The following is an 11,283-nucleotide window of genomic DNA, read 5'->3' as shown; positions in this document are numbered from 1 at the left end:
TATTTATTTATGGCTGTGTTGGGTCTTCGTTTCTGTGTGAGGGCTTTCTCTAATTGCGGCAAGCGGGGACCACTCTTCATCGCGGTGCGCGGGCCTCTCACTATCGCGGCCTCTCTTGTTGCGGAGCACAGGCTCCAGACGCGCAGGCTCAGCAGTTGTGGCTCACGGGCCCAGCCGCTCCGCGGCATGTGGGATCTTCCCAGACCAGGGCTTGAACCCGTGTCCCCTGCATTGGCAGGCAGATTCTCAACCACTGCGCCACCAGGGAAGCCCCCAGCAATTCATAACTTTTACACTGCACACCGTTCTGAATAGTGTGATAAAATCTCACACCATCCCGCTCCAACCTGCCCGGGATTCCCAACCAAAAACATCTTCTGCTCCCAACATCTATCCATCAACATCATGTTCAGTGATCCAGGATCACCCAAAGCAGATGATCCTTCTTCTGACACAGTGTCAGAAGGTCAATAGTAGCCTAATACACTGCCTATGTCATTCACCTCATTTCATTTCATTACATAGGCATTTTATCATCTCACATCATCATCATGAATACAGTATAATAATATATTTTGTGAGAGAAACCACATTCACATAATGTTTATTACACTATATTATTATAATTCCATTTTATTATTATTGTCAATATTTTATTGGGACTAATTTATAAATTAAACTTTATCACAGGTGTGTATATAAAGGAAAAAACATAGTATATATAAGAGTTCAGTACTATCCGCAGGTTCAGTCATCCACTGGGGGTCTTGGAACGTATCCCCTGCACATAAGGGGGGATGACTATGTAAGATTCACATATCCAGTTTTCAACAAAAAAATATCACAAGGCATACAGAGAAACAGGAGGTATATCTGAGGAACTCAGACCTGCTAGACAAAGACTTTAAAATAACTGTCAAATATGCTCAAAGAGCTAAAGGAAGGTTCTGAACATGTTGGCAGATCAAGAGAGAAAATGAAGAAGATTCTTCAGAGCAGAAAAAAACTGGGGAATATGTATCCATTAATGATTAATTTAAAAAGGAATGCTCTCCTTGGTCGCACTTTACAAAAAAACAAAACCATAAACATCTTGAATATCAATGGGGAAAAGCCCCAGAAGAGCTACAGGTAGATTTAGCAAAGCTGTAAGTTATCAGAACCACTCTATAGGGAGAGACACCTAAGGACTCCAACCTGAAATAATCTCTTAGAACTTGTGAAAAAAAATAAAAGAAAAACCTCATGCAAAATGAAGACTGGAAGTCCTGAAGAGAGAGCTCTCAAGCACATACCAGCTTACTCTACGTTCCTCAGCAGGAAGAAAGACTTCTCCCTCGCCAACAACAGCCCGGCCAATGAGAAACCACTGCAACTCAGCCAATGAGAAGCCACCACAACCCCGAATTCTCATTCTCCTCCAATGAACTTTCATTCAAAACAGCCCCTCCTAACTTCCTCCTTTCCTCTGTAAAAAGAACACTCCTCACCTTCCTTCTCCAGACATGCCTATAAGTTTCACCATAGTTTGCATGTCCCAAATTGCAATTTCTCTGTTATTCCCAAACAAACTCAATTTTGCTGGCCCCTGGGGTAGCCTTTAACTCTATGTTCATTAATGTGTTGAATAGGGATCTTTCTCTTCTAGTTAAAAGGACCAGGATGGAATGGGAAATTATTTCCACTCCAGATTTATTTAATTCAGCAAATCAGCTCACCTGCACCACAGATGATTCAACTAAAAGGAAGACCACTAACTAAAATCCTCAATTTTCAACTCCACCAAGTGGAAGCCCCTAAATGAAACACAAACCCTCCTGGTCTTTGCCATTACTGCAAAAAGCCAGGACATTGAAGGAAAGACTGTCACAAGCTTAAGTGCGCCAGGCACCTTCAATCATCTAACCAGCTTCCCCAATTCCCAGGGAATTGCAGGGGTTTTCCCCAATCCTTCCCCTCAATCAACTTAGAGAAACCACTCTCCAGCTTGGGAATGAGTCCCTCCATCCTCACTGACACCAGAGCTACAGTCTTGGGGCTCAACCTCACCGTTACTCAATAGCCCCTGACTCAGAGAATTAAAATGGCTCAGTGGGGGGGGGGGGTGGTGGTCTCAAAATAAACCTCCCCAGGTTCCTGTCTGTTAACCTATCCCCTTTGGTTTAAGCTCACTAAGAGATAGCTACCCTTTTCTCTTTAGTTCCTCTATCTCTGTTCATTTATTGGTCCAAGATTCCTTAGAAAAATGTCATGCTGGCATTTCTACCAAAAGGGGACGATAAATCTAGAATTTGATAGCAGCAACCAAAATAGCCAACTGGATGAATCAAATGATCTAGCTTTTAATACATTAAAGAAAGCTTGATAAATCTCCCTACTATTGATCAACTTCCCTTTTTCCTCTTCATATGAGAGAAGAAGAGAAGCACTTAGAGTACTTACCCAAAAGCATGGGGATCACCATCACCCCATAGGGTACTAGAGTTGGCAGCTAGACCCTGGGCACGAGTATACCCCTTTGGCCTTAGAGTCATTCCTGCTACTGTCCTTTTAGTTAAGGCCACCAAAAAAATAATCATGGGATCCTCTCTAATCATCTCTGTACCCCAAAGAGAAGCCCCACCTGTTCAACATATAATCCTGGGAAACCTGTCCGCCCTGCCCCCAAACATTTTAAATTGCCCAATGGACCATCAGAGTTGGAAAATGGACTTTACTCAGCTACCTCACCCCATGGATACAAATATGTCTTGGTAATGATTTGTATATTTTCCCACTGGACTGAAGCTTTCCCACATAGACAAACTATTGCCTCTTCAGTAGCTAAAACTTACTGGAAAAAGTCATCCCTACCTGATGAACCCCTCTTGAGCGCCACAGCAACCAAGGGACCCGTTTTACTGGTCAAATATTACAGCAAGTATGTGTTGTTTGGCCAAATCTTCAGTACTTTCACTCTACACATCATCACCAGGCTTCAGGACTAATCAAATGAACTAAGTGTCATCAAAACTCAGTTGTGGGGGGGCTTTGCTGGTGGTGCCGTGGTTAAGAATCCGCCTGCCAATGAAGGGGACACGGGTTTGAGCCCTGGTCCGGGAAGATCCCACATGCTGAGGAGCAACTGAGCCCATGCGCCACAACTACTGAGCCTGCGCTCTAGAGCCCACGAGCAACAACTACTGAACCCATGTGCCACAACTACTGAAGCCCACGTGCCTAGAGCCTGTGCTCCTCAACAAGAGAAGCCACTGCAATGAGAAGCCCGTGCATGGCAACAAAGAGTAGCCCCCGCTCACTGCAACTACAGATGGCCCATCTGCAGCAACGAAGATCCAACGCAGCCAAAAATAAGTAAGTAAATTAATGAATTAATTAATTTAAAAAAAAAACCTAGAGTTTAAAAAAAAAACTCAATGCGGTGGGGGCGGCAGAGTCAAGATGGCAGAGTAGGAGGACACAGAGTTCGCATCTCCTCACAAGTACAACAAGAATGCATCGAGGGGCTTCCCTGGTGGCATAGTAGTTAAGAATCCTCCTGCCAGTGCAGGGGACATGGGTTTGAGCCCTAGTCCGGGAAGATCCCACATGCCACGGAGTAACTAAGCCCATCTGCCACAACTACTGAGCCTGCGCTCTAGAGCCCATGGGCCACAATTACTAAGCCCACGTGCCACAACTACTAAAGCCCGTGCCTAGAGCCGGTGTCTGGCAACAAGAGAAGCCACTGCAATAAGAAGCCCATGCACCGCAACTAAAGTAGCCCCCACTCGCAGCAACTAAAAGAAAGCCTGTGTGCAGCAACGAGGACCCAACGCAGCCAAAAATAAACAAACAAACAAATAAATAAATTTATTTATTTTTTAAAAAAAGAATGCGTTGAAGTAATCCTTGCAGAACACCTACTGGGTGCTAGTGGGGGACCTTGGACACCTAAGGGGATGGGAGGAATCACTGCACAACCAGACTGGGGGTCAGGCCGGAGTTCCTGTGGTGGGAGCACTGAGTCCAAGACGCTAGACTAACAGAGAACCTTAGGCCCCAGAGAATATTAATCAGTGTGAGCTCTCCTGGAGGTCCTCATCTCAGCACCAAGACCCGGCTCCACCAAACTGCATGCAAACTCCAGTGCTGGATGTCTCAAGCCAAACAACCAGCAAGACAAGAACACAGGCCCACCCATCAAAAAAAATGAGATGACAAAAAAATACGTAACAGATGAAGGAACAAGGTAAAAACCTACAAAACAAAAAAAAAATGAAGAGGAAATAGGCAACCTACCTCAAAAAGAATTCAGAGTAATGATACTAAATATGATCCAAAATCTCAGAAATAGAATGGAGGCATGGATTCGGAAAATACAAGAAATGTCTAACAAAGACCTACAAGAACTAAAGAACAAAGAGTGATGAACAACACAATAACTGAAATGAAAAATACACTAGAAGGAATCAATAGCAGAATAACTGAGACAGAAGAACAAATAAGTAAGCTGGAAGATAGAATGCTGGAAATAACTGCCAAGGAGCAAAATAAAGAAAAAAGAATGAAAAGAATCGAGGACAGTCTCAGAGACCTTTGGGACAATATTAAAGCACCAACATTCAAATTATAGGGGTCCCAGAAGAAGAAGAGAAAGAGAAAGGGTCTGAAAAAATATTTGAAGAGATTAGAGACAAAAACTTCCCTAACATGGGAAAGGAAATAGCCACCCAAGTCCAGGAAGCACAGAGAGTCCCATACAGGATAAACCCAAGGAGAAACATGCCAAGACACATATTAATCAAACTAACAAAAATTAAATTCAAAGAAAAAATATTAAAAGCAGCAAGGGAAAAGCAAAAAACAACATATGAGGGAAACCCCATAAGGTTATCAGCTGATTTTTCAGCAGAAGCTCTGCAGGCCAGAAGGGAGTGGCAGGATACATTTAAAATGACAGGGGAAAACCTACAACCAAGATTACTCTATGCAGCAAGGATCTCATTCAGATTTGACAGAGAAATCAAAAGCTTTACAGACAAGCAAAAGCTAAGAGAATTCAGCACCACCAAAGAGCGTTACAAAAAATGCTGAAGGAACTTCTCTAAGCGGGAAACACAAGAGAAGAAAGACCCACAAAAACAAACCCAAATCAATTAAGAAAATGGTAACAGGAACATACATATCGATAATCACCTTGAATGTAAATGGATTAAATGCTCCAACCAAAAGACACAGACTGGCCGAACAGATACAAAAACAAGACCCGTATATATGCTGTCTACAAGAGGCCCACTTGAGACCTAGGGACACATACAGACTGAAAGTGAGGGGATGGAAAAAGATATTCCATGTAAATGGAAATCAAAAGAAAGCTGGAGTAGCAATACTCATATCAAACAAAATAGACTTTAAAATAAAGACTGTTACAAGAGAAAAGAAAGGACACTACATAATGATCAAGGGATCAATCCAAGAAGAAAACATAACAATTATAAATATTTATGCACCCAACATAGGAGCACCTCAATACATAAGACAAATGTTAACAGCCATAAAAGGGGAAATCAACAGTAACACAATAATAGTGGGGGACTTTAACACCCCACTTACACCAATAGACAGACCATGCAGACAGAAAATAAATAAATACAAGCTTTAAAAGACACAACAGACCAGACAGACTTAGCTGATATTTGCAGGACATTCCACCTGAAAGCAGAAGAATACACATTCTTCTCAAGTGCACATGGAATGCTCTCTAGAATAGCTCACATCTTGGGTCACAAATCAAGCCTTGAAAAATTTAAGAAAATTGAGATTGTATCAAGCAGCCTTTCTAACCACACCGCTATGAGATTAGAAATCAACTACAGAAAAAAAAACTGTAAAAAACACAAACACATGGAGGCTAAACAGTACGCTGCTGAATAACCCAGAGATCACTGAAAAAAATCAAAGAAAACATTTTTAAAAACCTACAAACAAATGACAACGAAAACACGACGATCCAAAACCTATGGGACGCATGGGCTTCCCTGGTGGCGCAGTGGTTAAGAATCTGCCTGCCAATGCAGGGGACACAAGTTCGAGCCCTGGCCCGGGAAGATCCCACATGCTGCAGAGCAACTAAGCCTGTGCGCCACAGCTACTGAGCCTACACTCATAAGCTTGTGTGCCACAACTACTGAGCCCACACTCATAAGCTTGTGTGCCACAACTACTGAGCCCGTGTGCCACAACTACTGAGCCCATGTGCCACAACTACTGAAGCCCGTGCACCTGGAGCCCGAGCCCCGCACAAGAGAGGCCACTGCAATGAGAAGCCTGCACACCACAACAAAGAATAGCCCCCTCGCTTGCCGCAACCAGAGAAAGCCCGTGCACAACAACAAAGACCCAATACAGCCAAAAAAAAAAAAAAAACCTGTGGGACACAGCAAAAGCGGTTCTAAGAGGGAGTTTTACAGGAATACAATCCTACCTCAAGAAACAAGAAAAATCTCAAATAAACAATCTAACCTTACAACTAAAGCAACTAGAAAAAGAAGAACAAAGAAAACCTGAAGTTAGTAGAAGGAAAGAAATCATAAAGATCAGAACAGAAATAAATAAAATAGAAATGAAGAAAACAATAGCAAAGACCAATAAAACTAAAAGTTGGTTCTTTGAGAAGATAAACAAAATTGATAAACCTTTAGCCAGACTCATCAAGAAAAAAAGGTAGAGGATTCAAATCAATAAAGTTAGAAATGAAAGAGGAGAAATTACAAGTGACACTGCAGAAATACAAAGGATCATGAGAGACTACCACAAGCAACTATATGCCAATAAAATGGACAACCTAGAAGAAATGGACAAATTCTTGGAAAGGTACAACTTTCCAAGACTGAACCAGGAAGAATTAGAAAATATAAACAAACCAATCACAAGTAATGAAATACAAACTGTGATAAAAAAATCTTTCAACAAACAAAATTTCAGGACCAGATGGTTTCACAGGCGAATTCTATCAAACATTTAGAGAAGAGTTAACACCTATCCTTCTCAAACTCCTCCAAAAAATTGCAGAGGGAGGAACACTCCCAAACATGTTCTACAAGGCCACCATCACCCTGATACCAAAACCAGACAAAGATATCACAAAAAAAGAAAATTACAGACCAATATCACTGATGAATATAGACACAAAAATCCTCAAGAAAGTACTAGCATACAGAATCCAACAACACATTAAAAAGATCACACACCGGGCTTCCCTGGTAGCACAGTGGTTGAGAGTCTGCCTGCCGATGCAGGAGACACGGGTTCAAGCCCTGGTCTGGGAGGGTCCCACATGCCGCGGAGCGACTAGGCCCGTGAGCCACAGTTACTGAGCCTGCGCGTCTGGAGCCTGCGCTCCGCAACAAGAGAGGTCACGATGGTGAGAGGCCCGCGCACTGCGATGAAGAGTGGCCCCCGCTTGCCGCAACTAGAGAAAGCCCTCGCACGAAAACGAAGACCCAACACAGCCAAAAATAAATAAATAAATAAAATTAAAAGGAAAAAAAAAAAGATCACACACCATAATCAAGTGGGATTTATCCCAGGGTTGCAAGGATTCTTCAGTATACACAACACAATCAATGTGATACACCATATTAACAAATTAAAGAATAAAAACCATACGATCATCTCAATAGATGCAGAAAAAGCTTTTGACAAAATGCAACACCCATTTATGATAAAAACTCTCCAGAAAGTGGGCACAGAGGGAACCTACCTCAACATAATAAAGGCCATATACGACAAACCCACAGCAAACATCATTCTTAATGGTGAAAAACTGAAAGCATTTCCTCCAAGATCAGGAACAAGACAAGGGTGTCCACTCTTGCCACTATTATTCAATATAGTATTGGAAATCCTAGCCATGGCAATCAGAGAAGAAAGAGAAATAAAAGGAACACAAACTGGAAAAGAAGTAAAACTGTCACTGTTTGCAGATGACATAATACTATACACAGAAAATCCTAAGATGCCACCAGAAAACTACTACAGCTAATCAGTGAATCTGGTGAAGTCGCTGCATACAAAATTAATGCACAGAAATCTCTTGCATTCCTATACACTAACAACGAAAGATCAGAAAGAGAAATTAAGGGAACAATCCTACTTTCCATTGCAACAAAAAGAATAAAATACCTAGGAATAAACCTACCTAAGGAGGCAAAAGACCTGTATGCAGAAAACTTTAAGATATTGATGAAAGAAATAAAAGATGACACAAACAGATGGAGAGATATACCATGTTCTTGGATTGGAAGAATCAATATTGTGAAAATGACTATACTACCAAAGCAATCTACAGACTTAATGTAATCCCTATCAAATTACCAATGGCATTTTTCACAGAATTAGAACAAAAGATTTTACAATTTGTATTGAAGCACAAAAACCCCGAATAGCCAAAGCAATCTTGGGAAAGGAAAGTGGAGCTGGAAGAATGGAGGAAATCAGGCTCCCTGACTTCAGACTATACTACAAAGCTACAGTAACGAAGACAATATGGTACTGGCACAAAAACAGAAATGTAGATCAATGGAACAGGATAGAAAGCCCAGAGATAAACCCACGCACCTAGGGTCACCTAATCTATGACACAGGAGGCAAGAATATACAGTGGAGAAAAGACAGTCTCTTCAGTAAGTGGTGCTGGGAAAACTGGACAGCTACATGTAAAGGAATGAAATTAGAACACTCCCTAACACCATACACAAACATAAACTCAAAATGCATTAAAGATCTAAGTGTAAGACCGGACACTACAAAACTCTTAAGAGGAAAACATAGGAAAAACACTCTTTGACATAACTCTTAGAGGAAAACATAGGAAAAACACTCTTTGACATAAATTACAGCAAGATCTTTTTTGACCCACCTCCTAAAGTAATGAAAATAAAATCAAAAATAAATAAATAGGACCTAATTAAACTTAAAAGCTTTTGCACAGCAAAGCAAACCATAAACAAGACGAAAAGAAAACGGCCAGAATGTGAGAAAATACTTGCAAATGAAGCAACTGACAAGGGATTAATCTCCAAAATATACCAATAGCTCATGCACCTCAATAACAAAAAAGAAAATCCAATCAAAAACATGGGCAGAAGACCTAAATAGCCTTTCAGCAAAGAAGACATACAGATGGCCAAGAGGCACATGAAAAAGATGTTCAATCTCACTAATTATTAGAGATATGCAAATTAAAACTACAATGAGGTATCACCTCACAGTGGTCAGAATGGCCATCATCAAAAAGCTACAAACAATAAATGCTAAACAGGGTGCAGAGAAAAGGGAACCCCCTTGCACTGTTGGTGGGAATGTAAATTGATACAGCCACTATGGAGAACAGTATGAAGGTTCCTTAAAAAACTAAAAATAAAACTACCATATGACCCAGCAATCCCACTATGGGGCATATACCCTGAGAAAACCATAATTCAAAATGACACATGCACCCCAATGTTCAGTGCAGCATTATTTACAATAGCCAGGACATGGAAGTAACCTAAATGTCCATCGACAGATGAATGGATAAAGATGTGGTATATATATATAATGGAATATTACTCAACCATAAAAAGGAACAAAATTGGGTCATTTGTAGAGACGTGGATGGATCTAGAGTCTGTCATACAGAGTGAAGTAAGCCAGAAAGAGAAAAACAAGTATCGTATATTAACGCATGTATGTGGAATCTAGAAAAATTGTACAGATGAACCTATTTGCAAAGCAGAAATAGAGACACAGACAGAGAACAAACGTATGGACACCAAGGGGGGAAAGGGGTGTGGGATGAATTGGGAGATTGGGATTGACATATACACACCATTAAGTGTAAAAGAGACAACTAATGAGAACTTACTGTATAGCACAGCGAACTCTACTCAGTGCTCTTTGGTGACCTAAATGGGAAGGAAATCCAAAAAAGAGGGACTACATGGATACATATAGCTGATTCACTTCAATTTACAGCAGAAACACAACACTGTAAAGCAACTATACCCAATTTAAAAAAAAAAAAAAAAAAACCTCAATAATCAAAATTTGCGGAAATCCTCCAAATACTTTGGCCAAAAGCACTGCCTCTGGTCCTTCTCAAACTCAGGTCCAGTCACTTTGGAACTCATAAACTCTCACCCTTTGATCTAACTGCTGGGCACCCCATGCATCTAGCTCCTGCCTCTTTCATCTACAACTAATGAAAAGAGATATACTACAATGTTGCATAGGTCTAATTACATCTATTAAAAATAACCATGCTTGGGCTTCCCTGGTGGTGCAGTGGTTGAGAATCCGCCTGCCAATGCAGGGGACACGGGTTCGAGCCCTGGTCTGGGAAGATCCCACATGCCACGGAGCAACTGGGCCCGTGAGCCACAACTACTGAGCCTGTGCGTCTGGAGCCTGTGCTCCGCAATAAGAGAGGCCGCGATAGTGAGAGGCCCGCGCACCGCGATGAAGAGTGGCCCCCGCTCGCCGCAACTAGAGAAAGCCCTTGCACAGAAACGAAGACCCAACACAACCAAAAATAAATAAATAAATAAATAAATTTATTTAAAAAAAAAATAACCATACTTTAATAGAGCAATCCTCTTAAAGATGAAGACGTCAAACGCCACACTTTGCAGCCTGGAGATTTCTTTATTGGAAAAGACATCTCCACAAAACACTTTATTCAACCATGCTGGAAAGGCCTTTATCAAGTGTAACTGACCAATCCTTGCACCACCAAACTCCAAGGAGTTGACTCCTGGATCCACGTGTCTCATCTAAAGCCTCAAACCCTTATGGGACCTGCACACCAACTGGTGACCTCACTCTGAAGATTTCCAAGAACTGAAGCAGACGACAGCCAAAGGAGACAGCTTTCCCAAAATGATGAGACCAGGCCTGTATACCCTTTTCTTGCTCTTGTTTCTTACCTTATTTCCCCCCTCTTTCTTGGAAAGGCAACGCTCTTGTCCACATCTCCCAATCCATTGCAAAAGGGGAAAACCTTTCTGACTGTTGGATCTGTCACCAGAAACTCCAGTCTGTTCACGATGACTGAGACCCCTTGGTCTTATCTGTAACCAGTTTCTCTTTAATCCCAAGTGTCACTGCCAATTATATCTACAAGCCTACGGATGTTACCTACTGGGTTAGGCTGTAACAATTGGATGTTCCCATACCTGTTTCAATCTTTCTCAAGCCACAACCATACTAGCTCAACCTTGCTCTTTTTATAAAATACATACCTTTTAATCCTTTTTTTAA

Source organism: Balaenoptera borealis (assembly GCF_965194805.1).
Source record: "Balaenoptera borealis genome assembly, chromosome: 8".
Lineage (NCBI taxonomy): Eukaryota > Metazoa > Chordata > Mammalia > Artiodactyla > Balaenopteridae > Balaenoptera > Balaenoptera borealis.
Note: the sequence above shows the minus strand (reverse complement) of the source record.